The sequence below is a fragment of the Microcaecilia unicolor genome, chromosome 2, assembly GCF_901765095.1.
Source record: "Microcaecilia unicolor chromosome 2, aMicUni1.1, whole genome shotgun sequence".
Classification (NCBI taxonomy): Eukaryota; Metazoa; Chordata; class Amphibia; order Gymnophiona; family Siphonopidae; genus Microcaecilia; species Microcaecilia unicolor.
This window is the reverse complement of record NC_044032.1, coordinates 658,647,639-658,673,712: the sequence shown is the minus strand read 5'-3', so window position 1 is coordinate 658,673,712 and position 26,074 is coordinate 658,647,639. Positions and strand designations below refer to the sequence as shown.

The 26,074-nt window shown below is 43.2% G+C and overlaps 1 protein-coding gene across 1 annotated transcript in view; it reads left to right on the top strand.

Annotated features, from left to right (window-relative positions):
- Nucleotides 1-26,074, top strand: part of SYNPO2 (synaptopodin 2) — a 232,752-nt gene that overhangs the window by 5,717 nt on the left and 200,961 nt on the right. The gene's annotated exons all lie outside the window — the stretch shown is intronic.

Genomic DNA, 26,074 nt, shown 5'->3' with positions numbered 1-26,074 from the left:
CTCCTCTCCTCCTTTCTCCTCTGGAGCCCAGTCCATTTTCTCCTCTCCCCTCCCCCCCTCCATCTGATTCCCTTTTCCCTCATTAACCGGGTTCTGGCTTTGTTCTTTCTCCGCCCCTTTTTTCCACCACCACCTTTTCCACCAGGGTAGAGCTTCAGCTTTCTCCCTTTTTGGTTGGCCCCCTTTTGGAGCCTCTGGGAGGTGCACCCTATTTCTCCCCCTCACCAGGTGCTCTCCTGGGGCTTTCTGGGACTTGTAGTGTTCTACTCTTATGTCCCTTTTGGGCAGGCCCGGAACCCCCACCGTGTCATCTTTCCCTTATTGGTAGCTGGAGTTCCTCCCCACCCCCTTTCTTTCCCCAGACTCTTTACCATACTCCTTACAACATGAGTGGTTTAAGGAATGATTTGTTTCATTGAGGATTGTTTTTGTAAGCTTTGTTGAAGAGATGTGTCTTCAAAGATTTGCGAAAGTTGGTTAGATTGTCCAGGTAATGTGTTCCATATTTGTGTGCTTCTGTACGCAAAAGTAGTGGCATATGACTGTTTGTATTTAATTCCTTTACAACTGGGGAAGTTCAGGTTGAGGAATTTGTGGGCCGATCTTTTGGCGTTTCTGGGTGGTAGGTCCACTAGATTTAACATATAAAGTGGGGCGTCTGCGTGGATGATTTTGTGAACAGTTGTGCAGATCTTGAACTCAGTTCGTTCTTTCAGCGAGAGCCAGTGCAGTTTCTCTCTAAGGGGCTTCGCATTTTCGTATTTAGTTTTTCCAAAAATGAGTCTGGCTGCGGTGTTCTGGGCTGTCTGGAGTTTTTTAATGGTCTGTTCTTTACAGCCTGTGTACAGAGCGTTACAGTAGTCCAGGTGACTTATCACTAATGACTGTACTAGGGTGCGGAAGATGTTTCTTGGGAAAAAAGGTTTAATTCTTTTGAGTTTCTACATCGAGTAGAACATTTTTTTCATTGTATTCTTCACGTGGTTATCGAGTGTGAGGTTTCGATCAATGGTGACTCCAAGAACTTTGAGATTTTCTGAAATAGGAAGTGTGCAGTATGGTGTGGTTATAGTGGGGTAGTTGTTTGAGTTATATTGGGAAGTGAGGACTAGACATTGAGTTTTTTCTGTGTTAAGTTTTAACTGGAAAGAGTCCGCCCAAGAGTGCATGATTTGGAAGCTCTGGTTGATCTCGTTGGTTATTTCGTTTAAGTCACTGTTGAACGGGATGTAGATCGTAACATCGTCAGCATATATGTAGGGGTTAAGGTTTTGATTAGCTAGAAGTCTGGCTAGTGGTATCATCAATAGGTTGAAAATGGTTGGTGAAAGGGGGGATCCTTGAGGAACTCCACATTCCGGTGTCCATGGTGGTGATATGTCAGTATTCGTTGTTACTTGGTAGGATCTGGTGGTGAGGAATCCTTCGAACCATTTGAGAACTGGGCCTCCAATACCGAAGTATTCTAATAGGTGTAGTAATATTCCATGATCCACCATGTCGAAAGCACTCGACATATCGAATTGTAAGACGAGTATGTTCTTGCCGGTTGCAATTGTTTTTTTTAATGAATTCATCGCAGACACTAGTACAGTTTTGGTGCTATGATTTGATCGGAATCCTGATTGAGACTCATGTAGAATTGAGTGTTTGGTTAGGTATTCCGTGAGTTGTTTCATCACTATGCCTTCCATCAATTTTGTTATGAGCGGGATAGAAGCAACTGGTCGATAGTTTGTTAGGTCCATAGTGCTTTTCTTAGCATCTTTTGGCAGCGGAGTGAGAAGGATATTTCCTTTATCCGTGGGGAAGAGACCATTTAGGAGTCTGTAATTTACTTGGTTCATGAGGTCTTTTTTGAATTGTTTGGGGGCGGCTTTTATTAGGCTAGTGGGGCAAATGTCAAGTTTGCATTGAGATTTGGCATATTTCCTGAGCCAGTGTGAAAGTTCATCAACTGAAATCAAGTCAAACTTGGTCCATAATCGATCGGCTGGATATTCCCCAGGTTTTGGGTCTAAGCATTCAAGGATGCTTGTGTACTCAATTGTGTTGCTTGGTATCATGCGTCGGAGCTTTATGATTTTTTCCTTGAAATAGTTCGCTAGGTTGGTTGCCAATGGGGTATCTGTGCTATTCGAGGTGACCTGTGTGGTGTTTAGGAGATTGTTGACAAGTGAAAAGAGTTTGTGCGTATCCTTGTAATTTGGTCCTATTATAGTTTTGTAGTATGTTCTTTTGGTTTGTCTGATGTTGTATTTGTATTTTCTTTGTAGCTGTTTCCATTCTTTGAGTGTATGTTCGTCTTTTTTTTTTTTGCTCCATGCTCTTTCTAGTCTTCTAACTTGTGTTTTTAGTTTTTTTAGTTCTTCGTTGAACCATGGGATTGAGTTTTTCCTATGCGAGGTTCTAGTTTGGAGTGGTGCTATCTTATCTAGAACTGTCCTGCATCTGTTATCCCATTCTTGTAGAAATTGGGGTGAGTCAGTAGTTGTTGTCCATTCGTCAGTATATATTTGTTTCCAGAATGTTAGAGGGTCTATTTTGCCTCTTGTAGTGTAGGTTCTTTTTTCTTGTTTTTGTTGTGTCTTTTTTGTTTTCCAGAGTAGGGAAGTGTTTGCCTTGTAGTGGTCTGACCATGGTGTGGCTGTCCATTTTGTGTCTCTGATTATGAAGTTCGCTTCTGATGAGTTATGATGTCTAGAGTGTGGCCTTTCTTGTGGGTGGGTTGCATGTTAGGCCAGTGGATCTCCCATAGTTGGAGGAATTCCTTACATTCGTGTACATTGTTTATGTAGTGTCTTCGAGATGAAGGTTGATGTCTCCTGCTATGAGAATATTCTGGGAAGACAGACAAGTATTTGAAATGAAGTCCGTAAAGTGTATCTGAGCATCTCGCCAGTTAGCCGGGGGTCTGTAAAATAGGATTATGTTTAGTTGATCACACAGGTTGGGATGGTTGATTCTGACTGAGGCTATTTCGAGTTGGGGGAGGATAGATTCAGCTGTTGTTGTAACTGTGAATTGGGATCTATAAATTATAGCTATACCTCCGCCTCTTTTTCCTTCTCTTGTCCAGTGGGTGATTTTGTAACCTGGTGGACACAGCTCTAGGATTATTGGGTCTTTAGAATCATGAATCCAGGTTTCATTATTGAGAAGGAAGTCAAGATGATCTCCCTTTATCCAGTCGGTTATCGATGAGGTTTTTTTGATTATTGATCTTGCATTAGTATAGCCTATATGTATTGATTGGTATTGATCCCTTGGATTTGAGTTAGTGGTAATTTTTATCAGTTGTCTGTTTCCTTGATGTGTGGGTATAATATCTTCTTTGTTGTTATCCCTTGGTGGAGTCCATGGGTATTTGGTTTGATTTGGTCTTTGTTGTCTTTTTGGGAGGGCATGATGTGTACGTGAGTGGTGTGTGATTTGTGAGTTGTGTGGTTGTTATTATCTATATCGTGGATTGAATGTGCGTGTATGAGTAGGGTGAGACAGTAGATATTTAGGAGTATTTTGCTGGGGTTCATATCAGCATTTAAGACACTACAACAATTTCTAAAGCAGCAGTCTATGGAATATAAAGTACAATCTGCGCAGTAAACCTACGGCACGGAATCTACAGCTGGGTCCCTGTTCTAGACAGTAGATAGTTAGGAGTATTTTGCTGGGGTTCATATCAGCATTTAAGACACTATAACAATTTCTAAAGCAGCAGTCTATGGAATATAAAGTACAATCTGCGCAGTAAACCTGCGGCACGGAATCTACAGCTGGGTCCCTGTTCCAGTAACAGGCTAGTATATGGTACAAGTATGGCGGAAATGCTATGAGGTGTTTTATAGTGAAGAGGCTCAAAAGTCCTTTACATGAGCTGTTAAAGTTTAATGTCTAGCGAAGTATTTAAAGCATTACAGAAGATATTTACAGCTGTATCTGGGTGGTATTATTAATCAATATTGCAGTCAAATTAAATGTTTCTTAATACTTTATGAGGAGCAGCAGGATAGAGAGAGGTAGGATAGCGAGAACAGAGGTAGCGAGAAGCATATTGATATCGGTAGACTAGGTAGAAGAGGAACCTGCGTAGGCTGCCTTTCTTTGTGTAACTTCTCTCGGATCTCTAACAGCATGCTGGGGAGGCACTCATCAAAAGAGCGCGGAGTCTCTGTTGGTTCCTCTGTGTCGCTCCTGTGCATTGGTGATGCAGGTTACGGAGGTCCCATCACGTGGGTCCTGTGCTTCACTTTATAGACCTCCATCATATCTCCCCTCAGCCATCTTTTCTCCAAGCTAAAGAGCCCTAGCCTCTTTAGCCTTTCCTCATAGGGAAGTCGTCCCATCCCCTTTATCATTTTTGTCACCCTTCTCTTCAGCTTTGAATACCATTATGGCATTGGTATCTCTCCCAAATCTTCCTTGGTGAAGACCTGTCATGGTTGTGGCCATGCCCTTATGTTCAGACCTACTGTTTCTCAGTATCTAGCTCTGTGACCTCTCCAAACTGCCTTTTTCCCTATTGTTGTTCTTCCTGTAAGCCAAGCCTCGATTTGGTCTCCCTGCTTCTGCTTCATTTCCTAGTTGTGACATCATCAGCAAGTCCTTTATAAGCACCTGGGAACCATCATGCTTTGCCTTTGCAAGAGGTCTCTTAATCTTGTGTTACCTGTTTAGAGCATTTCCCTGCTTGGCTCCTGAGAGGCTTGCTCCTGAAGGTCTGTTCTGTGTTCCTCAGAATCTTGTGTTTCAATGCTTTGCTTTGTTTCTGTGTTTGCTTTTGTACCTTGATCCTGAAAGCCTGACTCTAGAGCCACACCCTGCCCTTGGTGTCTGTATCTGTTTAACTCTACCCTTGGCTCCTGCTTTTAGCCTAGCCCTGCTTTTGACTCTTGCTATAGTTAAGCTCTGTGTTTTAGCTAAGCTCTATTCCTATTTCCCCTGTTCTGTTTCCTGTGTGTGTAGTTCTTGTCTGTTAATTCTGACAGTCTGTAGAAGCCAGCATTGGCCCTAATTAACTCACTGCTATGTAGCTGGATCTGCTGCTTATCAATCTGCCTGGCCTCTCCCTTTCCAACTGTGGATGCTGGTAAGCACATTGCTTCTTTGTTTGTTTTGTTTAACTCTCATTCCTAGTTGTCTTTCTTCTATTTATAACGGTTATTGTTTGTGAAAATAGCACTCACTATCAAGATGACCTTCATGCATCTTTCAAGTGCCCAGTATATGTGCATGCACTTTAATGACTACAGTAGAAAATCTGGAACTGGGTTTGTCGTACTAAGTGCCCCTTTTTACTTGGCATTTAAGGGTGGTTGTGTACCTCAATCCCTTCCTCACAAAAAGGGAACCTTGAATGCCTGATCTAAGTATTTCTGCAACAGGCCAAAAAGAGGCTTTCAGCAACTGTATGGTATACTTCAGTCTGCTCACTTTTTTCTTTATCTGTGAAAATAAGAGACTTTCAGTTTTATTCTGTGGAAAAGAAAGGTTTTTTTTTTGTACTTTTGTGCAGCTTCCTTCCTCCAGGTGCTATCCATTTGGCTTTATTTCTCAGCTCAGTCAAGGAGCTAATATGGCATCGCAGCCAGAAAAGATGAAGCACTGTGCTGTTTGTGGGGAACGCTGGTAAGCGAGCACTGCGTCAGCTTGGTGTCAGGTGTATGGGGAGAGAGCAAAGAAACTGTCTTCCACTGGTGGCAAAATCTCGGCATCTTCTCAGTGCGACATTCCTGCTAGTGCTCAGCATCTTCTAAGGAATTTTCTCAGTCTGTTGCAGAGCCAGTTTTAGCAGAAACCACCACCATTTTTGAGGCAGCCCAGTAGTTTGTTCCTGAGTTGAACCACTTATATTCCTGCCTTTGGAGGCAGCTTCTTTTGAGGTTGGCAAGTTGAATATATCCAGAAATTATGAAGCTGAACAGGGGTTTTCTCCTGAGTTTGTTTTATTAATACATAAAGCTTTTTGTATGCAGAGAGAGGTTACAGCAAGAGATCTTGTGAAATCTCTTTAGCCTGGAGGGTCTGCTGAATACTCTTTTAAGTGTCTTAGACTAGCTGAGTTGTATGACCAGAGAGCTGTAGGTTCTGTTGTTTCTCTGGAGGATGCTAACCCTGATATTGAGGTTCCAGAACAGTCTCATAGTTTAGAGGACATTCTCTCTGAGGAAGTGGAGGAGGTTCACAGAAATGATTCGACCTCTTTAATTTCTCAGATGTTAGCAGTGTTGAAGATTTCAGTGGACCGCTCAGAGAAGAGCATTGCTTCAGATGATGCTCTTTTGATTGGTATTACGAAATATACTAAGGTTTCTCCAGTGCACAGTGCTGTGGATGATCTAATATCTGTAGAACAGAAAATTCTTGATGCAGTGTGTCATGTCAAGAGGTCCATGTCTGTGCTATACCATTTTTTTCTTTGGATAAGAACAAGTTTAAGTTACTTAAGATAGATGCTGTGGTGACTAAAAAGAATACTATCCTACTACTACTTATCATTTCTATAGCGCTATTAGACGTACACAGCATGAAGAGACAGTCCCTTCTCGACAGAGCTTACAATCTAATTAGGACAGACAAACAGGACAAACAAGAGATAAGGGAATATTAAAGTAGAAGGGGGTGCCACACTGAAGGAACCCCAGGATCATAGGATAGAGTCTTTGTTGAAGAAGGCATTGAGGTTTTGGCCTTGGTGTTATAGGCGACAGTTTGTAGAAGTTATGTTGCTCTAACATTTATTGGGTGGTCTGAGCAACTGGTGGAAGTGTGTATACAGTCTTCGTCATCAGCAGTTGCTATTTTTGGGCACTTGGATGTAGGATCAGCTTATTTATATGATTTTGTTAGAGCTTCAACTAAGAGTATTGCACTTTTGGTGTCAGCTTGTTATGGTTTGTGGCTTACAAATTGATAGTGCTTCTAAAACAATCTCAGCAAGTTACCCTTAAATATTGGAGTCTTTTGTTTGCAGATGAATTGGAGAAGCTTGTCAAAAGGATTTCAGAGTGTAAAGTGCCTAGATTACCAGAAGATCATTCTAGGTCCACAGCTAAGGGGTCATCTAACAAAAGGTCACTTCAGAGATTCTAGGAGATTTAGATCTGGTAGATTGAATGATACTCAACAATCTAGGTGCCCTTTTAGAGTTAAGTCCTTTCAAGGTGGTCATAGAGGTGGATGAGACTTTGCCAGAACCTCCACAGGTGCCTTTAAAAGTTCCCAATGAAGGTTTTCAGGCCTGTCCTCCAGTATAAGCAGTAGGAGGTATCTCAATATATTTTAGCAGAGGTGGCTCTAGATCACATCAGATGCTAGAAGTTATTCGCAACAGTTACACCTTAGAGTTTGTTGGCTGTATTCTCAAGGCGTTTCTGTAAGTTCAGTGTCAATCCAGACAGAAGGTGATTACTATCAGGCAGACCATTCAGCTAAAAGTGGTGATTTCAGTACCACTGGAGGAAAAGGGCAGAGGTTGGTATTCTGTTTACTTTGTAGTTCTGAAGAAAGAAGGAACTTTTTGGTCAATCCTAGATCTCAAATCAGTCAACAGGCTTCTCAGAGTTCAAAATGGAGATCTTAAGTTCGGTAATCATAGCTGTGTAGCAAGGGGAGTTTTTAACCTATCTAGATTTTATGGAGGCTTGCCTGTATATTCCTATCAGAGAAGCACATCAACATTTTCTCAGGATAGAAACAGAGAAAAATGAATGTAGATAAAGACCATGTGGCCTATCTAATCTTCCCATCCATGCCATCTACTATGCCTTCCTCTCCCTTAGAGATCCTATGTACTTGTCCCAAACTTGCTTGAATTCAGATACAGTTTTCATCTCTACCACCTCCACCAGGAGGCTGTTTCATAAATTCATCACCCTTTCTGTGAAGAAATATTTCCTTAGGTTACTTCTGAGTCTATCTCCTTTCACCTTCAACTGAAAGAGATTTGCCTCCTGTGCATTTATCTCATGTAGGTATTTAAACAACTCTATCATATCTCCCCTCTCTTGCCTTTCTTCCAAAGTATACATACTGAGATCATTAAGGTGCTCGTTTTCAAAGCACATAGACTTAAAAAGTTACATAGAAACATATGTAACTTTGTAAGTCTATACATAGGAGCATGGGGTAATACGTGGAAAAATAACAGGCTGTACTGTAATGATGGGCTACATCTTTCTGTGATGGGAAAAAGGATCCTTGGGGAGAAATTCAGACAATATGTCTAAGTCTGCCTCCAATATCAGGGCTTGAAGGCCATGAACTTTATTGCTAAGACTGCGAGCATTTGTAGTCATCGCTTTCCATCTACATTTCAGTGGAATTTTTTATCTTCTGTTTAGTTACTTGTTTAGTCTCACTTCCTGCTGTGTTGGTAAGGAGTGATTTGCTAAGATTGTTGGTTTTATTGCTTTCTTTTCTACTGACGCATCTTGTCTTTAGCTTTAGCTGGGGGTGACCACTTGAAGTGACCTGCCTCCATATGCCACTGGATTTGTGCACGCAACTTAAGTCGTGTTATATAGAATCAGGGGGTTTATGTGATCCTGATTATGTTATATTTATTGATGGTATATTATTCTTATTTTAAGTATTCATTTTTGTTTTGCTTATTTCTTAGAGCATTTTTGACTCCTGAAGCAGGTGGTTCTCCGCCAAGACAGGGCGCTGTGCCAGGTTCTTTGGTGCTTTGTCAATAAAAGAGTTTTTTAATACTTGACCACTGGAAGTTCTTTGGTCCACCCTGACTCTACTACTACTACTACTACTTAACACTTCTAAAGCGCTACTAGGGTTACGCAGTGCTGTTCAGTTTAACAAAGGACAGTCCCTGCTCAAAGGAGCTTATTTATTTATTTATTTATTTATTTATTTATTTATTGCATTTGTATCCCACCTTTTCCCACCTATTTGTAGGCTCAAAGTGGCTTACAGAGTGTGGTTATGACATAATCACTTCTTGTTAACAGGTACATTTCTTATAGTTTGAATGTTGGTAAGAGAAGATAAGCATAGTCGTTTCATTATGACAAGTACAATTCTTGCTGTTTAAAGATTGGGTAAGGGAGGATAGACAGGGAAGTGTTAGGTAAGTTAGAGGTGAGCTGTGGTAATTGTGTGATTTGTTGAAGTAGTTTGTAGGCTATGTATTTTCCTTGTAGGCCTTTTGGAAGAGATGAGTTTTCAGAGATTTGCGGAAGTTAGTTACTTCATTAATAGCTTTCAGTTCTGTAGGTAGATCATTCCACATCTGCGTGCTCAAGGAGGAAAAGGTGGTGGCGTGTGTCAGTTTGTATTTCAGTCCTTTGCAGCAGGGGAAGTGCAGATTGAGATATTTGCGGGATGATTTTACCGTGTTTCTGGGAGGCAGGTCCACAAGGTTTAGCATGTAGATTGGGGCGTCTGCGTGTATAATTTTGTGTACTATCGTGCAGATCTTGAACTCAACATGTTCTTTGAGTGGGAGCCAATGGAATTCTCTCTTAAGGGTTTAGCGCTTTCATATTTATTTTTTCCAAATATGAGTCTGGCGGCTGTGTTCTGGGCTGTTTGGAGTTTTTTGATAGTTTGTTCTTTGCAGCCGACGTATAGTGCATTACAGTAGTCCAGGTGACTTATTACCATTGACTGTACCAGGGTGCGGAAGATATGTCTCGGGAAGAAAGGTTTTACTCTTTTGAGTTTCCACATTGAGTGGAACATTCTCTTCGTTGTATTCTTCACATGAGTATCAAGTGTGAGGTTTCGGTCGATAGTCACTCCAAGAATTTTTAGGTTTTGCGCGATGGGAAGAGAGCAGTATGGTGTGGTTATTTTGGAGTAGGTGTTTTTGTTGTGTTGTGAGGTTAGTACAAGACATTGTGTTTTCTCTGCGTTGAGTTTCAGTTTGAACGCATTAGCCCAGGAGTGCATGGTTTGGAGGCTTTGATTTCGTTGGTGATTTCGTTTAGATCCTGCTTGAATGGGATGGAGATCGTGACATCGTCTGCATATATATAGGGATTAAAGTTTTGATTGGCTAGGAGTTTGGCTAGGTTGAAGAGAGTTGGTGATAGTAGGGATCCTTGGGGAACTCCGCACTCAGGTGTCCATGGGGATGATGTGTCCGCGTTGATTGTGACTTGGTATGATCTTGTGGTCAGGAATCCTTTGAACCATTTGAGAACTGTGCCTCCTACTCCGAAGTATTCTAGTATGTGTAATAGTATTTCATGGTTGACCATGTCGAAGGCCCTGGACATGTCGAATTGTAAGAGGAGTATGTTGTTGCCAGTTGCAATTGCTTGTTTGAAGGCGTTCATTGCTGACACTAGTACCGTTTCGGTACTGTGATTTGTCCGGAATCCTGATTGTGATTCATGCAGAATTGAATGTTCAGTTAGGTACTCAGAGAGTTGTTTCATCACTATGCCCTCCATGAGTTTAGTTATGAGTGGGATAGATGCTACTGGGCGATAGTTAGTTAGGTCTGTTGTGCTTACAATCTAATGGACAAAATGTGCAGTCAATCAAATTGAATAGAATATTTTATACTCTCTTTCTAGGTATTCTTATCCTTTCCTTTTGATTGGTATTTGTTGTCTCCAGAATTATACACAATATTCTAAATGAGGTCTCACCAGAATTTTATACTGGGGCATCATCACCTCCTTTTTCCTACTGGCCATTCCTCTCCCTATGCATCCAAGCATCCTTCTAGTTTTCGTCGTTGCCTTTTCTTCTGTTTGGCCACCTTAAAATCATCACATATGATCATACCAAAGTCCCACTCTTCTTTCATACTCAAATGTTCTTCATCCCATAAAGTGTACAATTCTCTATGGTTTTTGCAGCCTGAATGCATGGTCCTGAATTTGTTAGCATTAAATCTTAGCTGCCAAATTCTGGACCATTCTTCAAGCTTTGTTAGGTCCTTTCTCATCAGGAGTGTCTACTCTATTGAAGAATTTGGTATCATCCACAAAGAGGCAAACCTTACCAGACAGTCCTTCAGCAATATTTATTTATTTGTTTGCACATTTATACCCCACTTTTCCCCACAGTTTTGCTGGCACAAAGTGGCTTACAATGTACTGATGAGGCTAACGCCAGACCAGTTGTTATACAATATCGCTTACAAAAATGTGAAAAGGAACTGGCCAAAGAATTGAAACTTGCGGCACACCACTGTTAACATCCCTTAGAACATAAGCATTGCCCTACTGGAACAGATCGAAGGTCCATCAAGCCCAGTATCTTGTTTCCAACAGTGGTCAATATTTTCTCCAATTCGTTTTAAGTTTACTACTTTGTAGCTTCATTACATGCCCCTTAGAGTAAACAAGCAATTGACATCTAACCAATCCACTCCACTCAGTATTTTATAGACCTCTGTAATATCTCCCCTCAGCTGTCTCTTCTACAAGATGAAAATCCCTAGCCTCTTTAGCCTTTCCTCATAGGGAAGTCATCCCATCCCGTTTATCATTTTCATCGCCCATCTCTGTCCCATTTCTAATTCTACTATGGTGCTCATTTTCAATATCATAAGTGAAATATATATAATATATAATATCCTTATGTCTAACTTCAAATTCACTACTTAAACATATACAGTGGGGGAAATAAGTATTTGATCCCTTGCTGATTTTGTAAGTTTGCCCACTGACAAAGACATGAGCAGCCCATAATTGAAGGGTAGGTTATTGGTAACAGTGAGAGATAGCACATCACAAATTAAATCCGGAAAATCACATTGTGGAAAGTATATGAATTTATTTGCATTCTGCAGAGGGAAATAAGTATTTGATCCCCCACCAACCAGTAAGAGATCTGGCCCCTACAGATCAGGTAGATGCTCCAAATCAACTCGTTACCTGCATGACAGACAGCTGTCGGCAATGGTCACCTGTATGAAAGACACCTGTCCACAGACTCAGTGAATCAGTCAGACTCTAACCTCTACAAAATGGCCAAGAGCAAGGAGCTGTCTAAGGATGTCAGGGACAAGATCATACACCTGCACAAGGCTGGAATGGGCTACAAAACCATCAGTAAGACGCTGGGCGAGAAGGAGACAACTGTTGGTGCCATAGTAAGAAAATGGAAGAAGTACAAAATGACTGTCAATCGACAAAGATCTGGGGCTCCACGCAAAATCTCACCTCGTGGGGTATCCTTGATCATGAGGAAGGTTAGAAATCAGCCTACAACTACAAGGGGGGAACTTGTCAATGATCTCAAGGCAGCTGGGACCACTGTCACCACGAAAACCATTGGTAACACATTACGACATAACGGATTGCAATCCTGCAGTGCCCGCAAGGTCCCCCTGCTCCGGAAGGCACATGTGACGGCCCGTCTGAAGTTTGCCAGTGAACACCTGGATGATGCCGAGAGTGATTGGGAGAAGGTGCTGTGGTCAGATGAGACAAAAATTGAGCTCTTTGGCATGAACTCAACTCGCCGTGTTTGGAGGAAGAGAAATGCTGCCTATGACCCAAAGAACACCGTCCCCACTGTCAAGCATGGAGGTGGAAATGTTATGTTTTGGGGGTGTTTCTCTGCTAAGGGCACAGGACTACTTCACCGCATCAATGGGAGAATGGATGGGGCCATGTACCGTACAATTCTGAGTGACAACCTCCTTCCCTCCGCCAGGGCCTTAAAAATGGGTCGTGGCTGGGTCTTCCAGCACGACAATGACCCAAAACATACAGCCAAGGCAACAAAGGAGTGGCTCAGGAAGAAGCACATTAGGGTCATGGAGTGGCCTAGCCAGTCACCAGACCTTAATCCCATTGAAAACTTATGGAGGGAGCTGAAGCTGCGAGTTGCCAAGCGACAGCCCAGAACTCTTAATGATTTAGAGATGATCTGCAAAGAGGAGTGGACCAAAATTCCTCCTGACATGTGTGCAAACCTCATCATCAACTACAGAAGACGTCTGACCGCTGTGCTTGCCAACAAGGGTTTTGCCACCAAGTATTAGGTCTTGTTTGCCAGAGGGATTAAATACTTATTTCCCTCTGCAGAATGCAAATAAATTCATATACTTTCCACAATGTGATTTTCCGGATTTAATTTGTGATGTGCTATCTCTCACTGTTACCAATAACCTACCCTTCAATTATGGGCTGCTCATGTCTTTGTCAGTGGGCAAACTTACAAAATCAGCAAGGGATCAAATACTTATTTCCCCCACTGTATCTCTTACTAAAAATAAATATGTGAATCTTGTGAAATATTGTGAAAATGCTCAGTTGCAATCACCTGTCATTGTACCATTAAATTCGATATTAAGAACCATCACAGCACATTCAAGTTCCCATTCAATGCACCTACATATACACCAACATGTATTCTCAAGGCGAATCTAATTGTATCAATATATCAACATTAACTTATCTGAATGATCTTATATATGATGGGTTTGATCCTTATAGTGGTGCCTGTGATGGATTTACCATTTCTTCAGTGCCACTTTTTCATTACCAGTTCTTTAATGTTACTTTCTATCATTACTCATGGTGCACTTCACCCTCGTATGACCTGTATAAAAAAAAACAAGTATTCAAATTTCCATTTTTATAAGTCCACCCTAGTTGGTCCTCGACACAGATCTGGGTTTCACTTTAACTTCGTCAGGGGGATCCACTTTCTGAAACAAACTGAAAATACCTTCAATCAAATTTCACTTATTCACTACAAAACTAACCTTTTCACATCCCTTAAAACTAATATTCTATAAATTATAATTCTTTCTCATATACCACTTAAACAAAACATTAAAAAAACAGCAAATACTGGGGTGGAGAAACTCCTGGCTTTCAGCAGAGCAATAATCCTGCGTCAAAACATGCCACCTTTTAAGCAGCGTGATCAACGTATGATCAAAAAAATATAAATAAATTATATAGCCAACCGCGGAGGTCTAGATAACCCCTCAACAAAAACTTAAATTTAAATCACATTGAAATCCATTCTATTTTCTAAATTAAGTCCATAGGGTGTAATAGTGTTCCACATATAAATTGGTCTTTGTTTTTTCTGCAAAAGTACTCGTGACAGATCTGCTCCTAACGTACTCTTAACATGAATCAAGACTGCAAATTTTAAATCTTTCTCTGTATGATTACATTGTGTCCAATATTCAGTCAATGATGCCACTTGCTTGACTGTTCTTATGCAACTCAAATGCTCTGCTATTCGCCATTTGACGGGTCTTTTCCTCTGGCCTATATAGTACAGTTCACGTGGACACTTGATACAATATACAGCATTAGATATTGTACAATCTGTATATGATCTCAACTGAAATTGACCTTTCCCATGGGGAATTGAAATATTGTCCATTTCCATTGCATTAAAACAGTATATACATTTTCCACACTTATGATGTCCTAAAGGTTTCTGCTGATCCTCATTATACTGATAATTCTTAAAGGTGGATAACGACCCATATTTGCAAATTTGGGATATTTCACTAACTGGGAATGAACTGCTAGAACAGATTATTTGAAAATGAGCTTACACATCTTTTTTTGAGATGATCTGACCAGAATTGCACACAGTATTCAAGGTGTGTTGCACCATGGAGAGATGCAAAGTTCAGTATATTTGTGAGTGACATTGCCGAAGGGTTAGAAGGTAAAGTTTGCCTATTTGCGGATGATACTAAGATTTGCAACAGAATGGACACCCGGGAGGGAGTGGAACACATGAAAAAGCATCTGAGGAAGCTAGAAGAATGGTCTAAGGTTTGGCAATTAAAATTCAATGCAAAGAAATGCAAAGTGATGCACTTAGGGAGTAGAAACCCACGAGAGACTTATGTGTTAGGCGGTGAGAGTCTGATAGGTACTGAGGGGGAGAGGGATCTTGGGGTGATAGTATCCGAGGATCTGAAGGCGACGAAAGTGTGATAAGGCGGTGGCCGTAGCGAGAAGGTTGCTAGGCTGTATAGAGAGAGGTGTGATCAGCAAAAGAAAGGAAGTGTTGATGCCCCTGTACAAGTCGTTGGTGAGGCCCCACCTGGAGTATTGTGTTCAGTTTTGGAGGCCGTACCTTGCGAAGGATGTTAAAAAAATGGAAGCAGTGCAAAGAAAAGCTACGAGAATGGTATGGCATTTGCATTCCAAGACATATAGACTTGCTGACCTGAACATGTATACCCTGGAGGAAAGGAGGAACAGGGGTGATATGATACAGACGTTCAAATATTTGAAAGGTATTAATCTGCAAACAAATCTTTTCCAGAGATGGGTAGGCGGTAGAACGAGAGGACATGAAATGAGATTGAAGGGGGGCAGACTCAGAAAAGATGTCAGGAAGTATTTTTTCATGGAGAGGGTGGTGGATGCTTGGAATGCCCTCCCGCGGGAGGTGGTGGAGATGAAAACGGTAACGGAATTCAAACATGCGTGGGATATACATAAAGGGATCCTCTGCAGAAGAAATGGATCCTCAGGAGCTTAGCCGAAATTGGGTGGCGGAGCAGGTGGGGGAAAGAGGGGTCGGTGGTTGGGAGGCGAGGATAGGGGAGGGCAGACTTATACGGTCTGTGCCAGAGCCGGTGATGGGAGGCAGGACTGGTGGTTGGGAGGTGGGGAATTCTGCTGGGCAGACTTATACGGTCTGTGCCCTGAAAAAGACAGGTACAAATCAAGGTAAGGTATACACATATGAATTTATCTTGTTGGGCAGACTGGTTGGATCATGCAGGTCTTTTTCTGCCATCATCTACTATGTTACTATATTATAATATTTTCATTTTTGTTTTCCTACTACTAATAGTCATTTCTGTAGCACTACTAATATACACAGCGCTGTACACATTATATGCAGGTACTTTGTCCCTAGTGGGCTCATAATCTAGTTTTTGTACTTGGGGCAATGGAGGGTTAAGTAACTTGTCCAAGCAGCTGCAGTTTATCTACAATGAAACCGAGATCTTTTTCTTGAGTGCTGAGGGAGACAGAGAGGTACATAGAGGAGACCTACAGGGATGTTGTAGAGAAGTCCCACCTCCAGTCAGGTAGCCCCTGTGCTACCTTGCAGGAGGGAGGTCTCCTAGAAGGAGAGCATCACCCTGGTGAAGTAGGAAGTACTCCTGTAGCCAGGACCTGCCCACCAGGGGATGTATTATCCTTTCGCACCGAGGATATATCTCCAAATGTTGCCCGGGAGGGAAAGGTTAGGACAGCTGTTGTACTGGGTGATTCGATCATTAGGCATATAGATAGCTGGGTGGCTGGTGGACGTGAGGATCGCCTGGTGACTTGCCTGCCTGGTGCGAAGGTGGCGGACCTCACGCGTCACCTAGATAGGATTTTATATAGTGCTGGGGAGGAGACGGCTGTCTTGGTACATGTGGGTACTAATGACATAGGAAAATGTGGGAGAGAGGTTCTGGAAGCAAAATTTAGGCTCTTAGGTAGAAAGCTGAAATCCAGATCCTCCAGGGTAGCATTTTCTGAAATGCTACCTGTGCCACGCGCAGGGCCCAAGAGACAGGCAGAGCTCCAGAGTCTCAATGCGTGGATGAGACGATGGTGCAGGGAGGAGGGCTTTAGATTTGTTAGGAACTGGGCAACATTCTGGGGAAGGGGGAGCCTATTCCGAAAGGATGGGCTCCATCTTAACCAGAGTGGGACCAGGCTGCTGGCATCGGCGTTTAAGAAGGAGATAGAGCAGCTTTTAAACTAGAAATGGGGGGAAGGCAGACAGTCGCTCAAAAGAGCATGGTTCGGGATAAGGTATCTTTCAAAGATATCACCATAACAGGGAAGATAGAGTATCCTGATAGTGAGGTTGCAAAAGAGATTGTAGTAGATCGGGTATCTTTAAATAACAATAAAAATCAGACAAAAGATTGCCAATTAATACTGTCAAGTACTAAGCATGATGTACTTAGGAACAACAAACATAGTTTGAAATGTCTATATGCGAATGCCAGGAGCCTAAGAAATAAGATGGGGGAGTTGGAATATATTGCACTAAATGAAAAATTAGATATAATAGGCATCTCTGAGACCTGGTGGAAGGAGGATAAAAAAGTGGGACACTGTCATACCGGGGTACAAATTATATCGTAGTGATAGGGTGAATCGGATTGGTGGAGGGGTAGCATTGTATATTAACGAGAGCCTTGAATCAAATAGATTGAAAATTCTGCAGGAAACAAAACACTCCTTGGAATCACTGTGGATTGAAATTCCATGTGCAAAGGGGAAAAGGATAGTGATAGGAGTGTACTACCGTCCGCCTGGCCAGGACGAACAGACGGATGCGGAAATGTTAAAGGAAATCAGGGACGCAAACAAACTGGGCAACACAATAATAATGGGGGATTTCAATTACCCGCATATAGACTGGGTTAATGTAACATCTGTACACGCAAGGGACATAAGATTTCTTGATGAAATCAAGGACAGCTTCATGGAACAGCTAGTTCAGGAGCCGACAAGAGAAGGAAAAATACTAGACTTAGTCCTTAGTGGTGCTCATGATCTAGTGCAGGGGGTAACGATACGAGGGCCGCTTGATAACAGTGATCATAATATGATCGGTTTTGATATTGGCATTGAAGGAAGTGAAACTAGGAAATCAAGTACGCTAGCGTGTAACTATAGAAAAGGTGATTACGACAAAATGAGAAAAATGGTGAAAAAAAGACTGAAAGGAGCAGCTCGCAGAGTAAAAAACTTGCATCAGGCGTGGATGCTGTTTAAAAACACCATCCTGGAGGTTCAGGACAAATATATTCCACGTATTAGAAAAAAGGGAAAAAAGACTAAATGTCAGCCGGCGTGGCTAAACAGTAAGATAAAGGAAATCATTAGAGCCAAAAAACAATCCTTCAGAAAGTGGAGAAGAGAACCAACTGAAAGTAACAGGATAGATCATAAGGAATGCCAAGCCAAATGCAAAGCGGAGATAAGGAGGGCAAAAAAGGACTTTGAGAAGAAATTAGCGTTGGAAGCAAAAATACATAGTAAAAAATTTTTTAGATACATTAAAAGCAGGAAACCGGCCAAAGAGTCGGTTGGGCCGCTGGACGAAAATGGTGTTAAAGGGGCGATCAAGGAGGACAAAGCCGTAGCGGAGAAATTAAATGAATTCTTTGCTTCGGTCTTCACCGAGGAGGATTTGGGGGGGACACCGGTGCCGGAAAGAATATTTGAAGCGGGGGAGTCGGAGAAACTAAACAAATTCTCTGTAACCTTGGAGGATGTAATGGGTCAGTTCAGCAAGCTGAAGAGTAGTAAATCACCGGGACCTGATGGTATTCATCCCAGAGTATTAATAGAACTAAAAAATGAACTTGCGGAGCTACTGTTAGAAATATGCAATCTGTCCCTAAAATCGAGTGTAGTACCGGAAGACTGGAGGGTAGCCAATGTTACTCCGATTTTTAAGAAGGGTTCCAGAGGAGATCCGGGAAATTATAGACCGGTGAGTCTGACGTCGGTGCCGGGCAAGATGGTGGAGGCTATTATTAAGAATAAAATTGCAGAGCATATACAAAAACATGGACTGATGAGACAAAGTCAGCACGGATTTAGTGAAGGGAAGTCTTGCCTCACCAATCTAATGCATTTTTTTGAGGGGGTAAGCAAACATGTGGACAATGGGGAGCCGGTTGATATTGTATATCTGGATTTTCAGAAGGCGTTTGACAAAGTGCCGCACGAAAGACTCCTGAAGAAATTGCAGAGTCATGGAATCGGAGGTAGGGTATTATTATGGATTAAGAACTGGTTGAAAGATAGGAAGCAGAGAGTAGGATTGCGTGGCCAGTATTCTCAGTGGAGGAGGGTAGTTAGTGGGGTCCCGCAGGGGTCTGTGCTGGGTCCGTTGCTTTTTAATGTATTTATAAATGACCTAGAGATGGGAATAACTAGTGAGGTAATTAAATTCGCCGATGACACAAAATTATTCAGGGTCGTCAAGTCGCAGGAGGAATGTGAACGATTACAGGAGGACCTTGCGAGACTGGGAGAATGGGCGTGCAAGTGGCAGATGAAGTTCAATGTTGACAAGTGCAAAGTGATGCATGTGGGTAAGAGGAACCTGAATTATAGCTACGTCTTGCAAGGTTCCGCGTTAGGAGTTACGGATCAAGAAAGGGATCTGGGTGTCGTCGTCGATGATACGCTGAAACCTTCTGCTCAGTGTGCTGCTGCGGCTAGGAAAGCGAATAGAATGTTGGGTGTTATTAGGAAGGGTATGGAGTCCAGGTGTGCGGATGTTATAATGCCGTTGTATCGCTCCATGGTGCGACCGCACCTGGAGTATTGTGTTCAGTACTGGTCTCCGTATCTCAAAAAAGATATAGTAGAATTGGAAAAGGTACAGCGAAGGGCGACGAAAATGATAGTGGGGATGGGACGACTTTCCTATGAAGAGAGGCTGAGAAGGCTAGGGCTTTTCAGCTTGGAGAAGAGACGGCTGAGGGGAGATATGATAGAAGTGTATAAAATAATGAGTGGAATGGATCGGGTGGATGTGAAGCGACTGTTCACGCTATCCAAAAATACTAGGACTAGAGGGCATGAGTTGAAGCTACAGTGTGGTAAATTTAAAACGAATCGGAGAAAATTTTTCTTCACCCAACGTGTAATTAGACTCTGGAATTCGTTGCCGGAGAACGTGGTACGGGCGGTTAGCTTGACGGAGTTTAAAAAGGGGTTAGATAGATTCCTAAAGGACAAGTCCATAGACCGCTATTAAATGGACTTGGAAAAATTCCGCATTTTTAGGTATAACTTGTCTGGAATGTTTTTACGTTTGGGGAGCGTGCCAGGTGCCCTTGACCTGGATTGGCCACTGTCGGTGACAGGATGCTGGGCTAGATGGACCTTTGGTCTTTCCCAGTGTGGCACTACTTATGTACTTATGTACTTAAGGTGGACCCTAGTATCAGGTAACTATGATTCGGATTATTCTTTCCAATGTGCATCACGTTGCATTTGTCCACATTATTTATTTATTTATTTATTTATTTCTATCACTTATACCCCGTACTTTCCCACTTGTTAGCAGGTTCAATGCGGCTTACATAAGTACATAAGTATTGCCATACTGGGAAAGACCAAAAGTCCATCGAGCCCAGCATCCTGTTTCCAATAGTGGCCAATCCAGGTCACAAATACCCGGCAAGATCCCAAACATGTACAAGACATTTTATACTGCTTATCCCAGTGGATTTTCCCCAAGTCCATTTAATCCACACCTGATGTAAATTTTTGACCCTCGCAGTCGCTCCTCTAAGTTTTCTTTTCACCGTTCTTCTCATTTTATCATAGTCTCCTTTTTTAAAGTTAAACACTAACGTATTTGATTTCCTATGTATACTTACTTCAAAGCTAATATCAAATCCGATCATATTATGATCACTGTTATCAAGCGGCCCCAGCACCATTACTTCCCGCACCAGGTCATGCGCTCCACTAAGGACTAGGTCTAGAATTTTTCCTTCTCTCGTCGGTTCCTGTACCAGCTGCTCCATAAAGCTGACCTTGATTTCATCAAGGAATTTTACCCCCCCTAGCATGTCCCGATGTTACATTTACCCAGTCAATATTAGGGTAATTGAAATCACCCATTATTATTGTGTTGCCCAGTTTGTTTGTGTCCCTAATTTCCTTTAACATTTCTGCATTCGTCTGTTCATCCTGGCCAGGCTGACGGTAGTACACTCCTATCATTATCCTTTTCCCCTTTATACATGAAATTTCAATCCACAGTGATTCCAAGAAGTGTTTTGTTTCCTGCAGAATTTTCAATCTATTTGATTCAAGGCTTTCCTTAATATACAATGCTACCCAGTGGTGTGTCGGTAAATGTTTAACAACAGGCTCTCTCCCCAGTCCCCCTCTGCACTCCCCCCCCCCCGTCCTCCTCTGCGCCCCCCCCCCCCAAATTACAAAGCTGGCTATAGCTGGGGAGAGAGCCTGGGGGAGGGGGCAATGCATTACTCCAGGAAAAAAAATTAAATGATCCCAGGTTCCAATCTAATTCATGTTTAATGTGTGATAAAATGCCAAAAATAAGTAAATAAATATAAACTTTTAATGTTGAGCACCTGATTCTCAAAGTGAACATATTCCAAACACTATAATGAAAATAAAATTATTTTTTTCTACCTTTGTTGTCTGGTGAGTGTTTTTCTGATCATGCTGGCCCAGTATCCGATTCTGCTGCTATCTGTCCTCTTAACTCCGTTTCCAGGGCTTCCTTTCCTCCTTTCTTCTTCATTTCTGGTCCTCCGCAGACTTGACTGTTCAGTGGATCCAGCTTCTGCCTATTTTCTTCATCCATGTGCAGTTTTTCTCCTCTCTTCCTTTTCCCTCATCTCATCTCCTTCCTCACTCTTCCCTCCCCTCCATCCATGTCCAGCATTTCTTCTCTCTCCCCTGCCCTCCCCTCCATCCACCCATGTCCAGCAACCCTCCTCTCCCCTGCCCCACCCTCCATCCACCCATGTCCAGCGACCCTTCACTCTCCCCTGCCCCACCCTCCATCCACCCATGTCCAGCGACCCTTCACTCTCCCCTGCCCCCCTCCATCCACCCATTTCCAGCGACCCTTCTCTCCCCCTGCCCTCCCCTCCATCCACCCATGTCCAGCGACCCTTCACTCTCCCCTGCCCCCCCTCCATCCACCCATTTCCAGCGACCCTTCTCTCCCCCTGCCCTCCCCTCCATCCACCCATGTCCAGGGACCCTCCTCTCCCCTGCCCTCCCCTCCATCCACCCATGTCCAGCAACCCTCCTCTCTCCCCTGACCCCCTCCAGTCACCCATGTCTAGCGACTCCCTTCTCTCCCCTGCCCCCTCCAGCTACCCATGCCCAGTGACTCTCTTCTCTCCCCTGCCCCCCCCTCCATCCACCGAGGTTGTCCAGCGGATGCTTCGGGGCAGGCAAGAAAGATCTCCTGTCTTTCCTGCCGCTGCCGGCGCTGACTCTCCCCTGCTGCCGGATCGCTCTTCAAAATGGCCACCGAGACTTACAAGTGCAGCCTCCAAGACTTCAGCAGAAGTCTCGGCGGCCATTTTTAAAGAGCGATCCAGCAGCGCAGGAGGGTCAGCGCCGGCAGCGGGCAGGAAAGACTGCCTGCCCCGAAGAATTCGCTGGGCAAGGGAAGGGAGGGACTGGACCCTGTAGCTGGGAGGGAGGGAGGAAGGAGAGCCGGCTCGCCTTCAAGAAGAACCGGCTCGCAAGTCGGTAAAAAATTTAACAACCGGCTCCAGCACACCACTGATGCTACCCCTCCACAAATTCGATCCACCCTATCACTACGATATAATTTGTACCCCGGTATGACAGTGTCCCACTGGTTAGCCTCCTTTCACCAGGTCTCAGAGATGCCTATTATATCTAATTTTTCATTTAGTGCAATAGTACTACAGGTTAAACAAGTAACAAAGAATGGATGCAGCTGTAATATAGTGAATAAAGAGGTGGTCATTTACATAGCATTACAGGTTAAGCAAAGTAAATAAAGAGGTGGTTGTTTAGATGTGGGTAGGTGATATGGGCAAGGAAGGCGGGCGGTAGAGGTAGGGAATGGGAGGTGGGTATGTAATGGGATTGGCGTGTTGTTAATTATGGGAGAGTGAAAGGGAGGGAAGAAGAGGGATGAACTAGAATGTGTAGGGAGGGGAAGGAAGAGGGATGTAATAGAAAAATTAGATAGGAGACATATTCCAGATTTTGTCTTCGAAGTCTGATCCAGGTAGTGCAAATGGACTCGCAGTTTAAGTCAGGTCCTTATTGTAAGCTTGCTTGAAGAGGAAAGTTTTTAGCAGCTTCCGAAAAAGTAGATGGTCATTGACTATTCGAATGGATCTTGGTAAGGCATTCCAGAGTTGGCTGCCCATGATGAAGAAGTTGGATGCGTAATATGTTTTGTACTTAAGTCCTTTACAATTGGGAAGATGAAGATTGAGATAAGTTTGAGAAGATTTTAAGCCATTTCTCGCGGGAAGGTCAATCAAATTATACATGTAGCCTGGGGCTTCTCCGTAGATAATCTTGTGAATCAGCATATGGACCTTCAAATAAATTCGTTCAGTAATAGGTAGCCAATGGAGCTTTTCACGGAGAGGTGTTGCGCTCTCATTAAATCACATTAAATTTCATCTAGCATTTGGATGCCCAGTCTTCCAATTTCCTGCAGTATTTCACAATCTGCTCATGTTTTAACAACCTTGAATAGTTTTTTGTCATCTGCAAATTTAGGGCCCATTTCACTAAGCAGCAGTAAGCCTAACACGGGGCTCACTGTTCACTATAACAGAAGTACAGCCAGGCTACCACAGCAGCCCGGCAGTGCTTCCTACCCCTACTGTGCCATCATTTCTGGCGCTACAAATATTTATTTTTGTTACCGCCAGGTTAGCGTGGGAGCCCTTACTGCTACCTCAATGGGTGGTGGTAAGGGCTCCTCCCCGAAATGGCTGCGCAACAAGTGCTTTACTTGCTGCCCAGCCATTTTCTGCAGGAAAGTGAGACCTTCCCTTTTACCAGCTGTGGTAAAAGGGGGTCTTGGTGTGCGTATAAAACATGTGCAGACGGCAGCGCCAGACCCCTTTTGCTGCAGCTTGATAAAAGGGGCCCTTAATCACCTCACTCATTCTGATTTTCATATCATTTATAAATATGTTAAATAGCACCAGTCCCAATACAGATCCCTGCAGCACTCCACTGTTCACCCTCCTCCATTGAGAGAAATGACCTTTCAACCCTACGCTGTTTTCTGTCCAAAAATCAATTCCTAATCCACACCAGAACCTTGCCTCCTACCCCATGACTCTTTAATGTTCTCAGGAGTTTCTCATGAGGAACTTTTATCAAAAGCTTTCTGAAATTCCAGATAAACTACATCAACTGGCCCACCTTTATCCACATATCTATTCATGCCTTCAAAGAAATGAAGCAAATTGGTGAGGCAAGACCTCCCTTGGCTGAACCCATGCTCACTCTGTCCCATTAAACCATGTTTATCTATCAGGCTTATTTTTGAAAGAGAAGGGCGCCCATCTTTCGACACAAATCAGGAGATGGGCATCCTTCTCCCAGGGTTGCCCAAATCGGCATAATCGAAAGCCGATTTTGGGTGTCCTCAACTGCTTTCCATCGTGAGGATGACCAAAGTTCACGGGGGGGGGGGGGGGGGGGGGGGGGGGGGGGGGGAGGTGTCGGAAGTGTAGCGAAGTCGGGACTGGGGCGTGCCTAACACATGGGTGTCTTCGACCAATAATGAAAAAAAGAAGGGCGTCCCTGACAAGCACTTGACCGTCTTTACTTGGTCCATTTTTTGTTACAACCAAGCCTCAAAAAGTTGCCCGAACTGACCAGATGACCACCGGAGAGAATCTGGGATGACCTCCCCTTACTTCCCCAGTGGTCATCAACCCCCTCTCACCCTAAAAAAAACGTTTTAAATATTTTTTGCCAGCCTCAAATGTCATACCCAGCTCCATGACAGCAGTAGGCAGGTCCCTGGAGCAGTTTTAGTGGGTGCAGTGCACTTCAGGCAAGCGGACCCAGGCCCATCCCCCCTCCACCTGTTACACTTGTGATGGTAAATGTGAGCCCTCCAAAACCCACCACAAACCCACTGTACCCACATGTAGGTGCCCCCCTTTACCTGTAAGGGCTATGATAGTGGTGTACAGTTGTGGGTAGTGGGTTTTGGGGGGCTCAACACACAAAGTAAGGGAGCTATGTACCTGGGAGCAATTTATGAAGTCCACTGCAATGCCCCCTAGGGTGCCCGGTTGGTGTCCTAGCATGTCAGGGGGACCAGTGCACTAGAAATGCTGGCTCCTCCCACGACCAAATGGCTTGGATTTGGTCGTTTCTGAGATGGGCGTCCTCGGTTTCCATTATCACCGAAAATCAGGGACGACCATCTCTAAGGTCGACCTAAATGTTGAGATTTGGGCGTCCCCAACCGTATTATCGAAACGAAAGATGGATACCCATCTTGTTTCGATAATACGGGTTACCCCGCCCCTTTGCCAGGACATCCTGTGAGGACATCCTCAGGAAAACCTGGGCGCCCCTTTCGATTATGCCCCTCCATGTGTTCCATAGTTTTATTCTTCATAATAGTTTGGGTCCTATTTCCATTCTTTGAAGGACAATCTTTTCGCTTTAATGGCCTCTTTTACTTCACCTTTTAACCATGCTGTCATTTTCTCTTCCTTCCGCCTTTACAAATACATGGAATGCATCTGGACTGAGCTTCCAAGATGGTATTTTTGAATAATGTCCACACCCGATTTAGTGTCCTAACCTTAGCAGCCAATCTTTTTCATTTCCTTTTAACCATTTTTCTCATTTTATTATAGTCGCCCTTTTGAAAATTAAATGCAGCTACAGTAGTTTTCCTTTGTATGGTTCATCCCAGATAGTAGCTCAAACTTGATCGTGTTATGATCACTGTTTCCCAGGGGACCCAGGAGACTCATCACCGCAACTTTAAAAACCAACATCAAAATCTAGGAGTGGCCTAGTGGTTAGGGTGGTGGACTTTGGTTCTGAGGAACTGAGTTCAATTCCCCACACAGGCAGCTCCTTGTGACTCTGGACAAGTCACTTAACCCTCCATTGCCCGCTGCATTGAGCCTGCCATGAGTGGGGAAAGTGTGGGGTACAAATGTAACAAAAAAAAAAATCTGATACTCAATAGGCAACCAATGTAGTTGTACCAGGGTAGGTGTAATACATTTTCACTTAGACAAATCTTTAATCACACGTGCTACAGTGTTCTGAGCAACTTGCAAAGATTTTGTGGATCATGTAGGGATGCCTATGAATAAACTATTCCAGTAATCAAAATAAGGAAAGTTGTCAGCAGTTAGAAACTCTTTTAGACATATAACAATTTTCAGCTTTGAAAAAATCACCCAGATAGTCATATAAACTTAGGGCCCTGTTTACTAAGCTGTGCTGTTGGCTAAAAATTAGGGCGTGCCAATGCTAGAGACACCCATAGGAATTTAATGGTTGTCTCTATTGTTAGCACATGCTAATTTTTAGCACACGCTAAAAGGTTAGCGCAACTACAGCATGGCATAGTA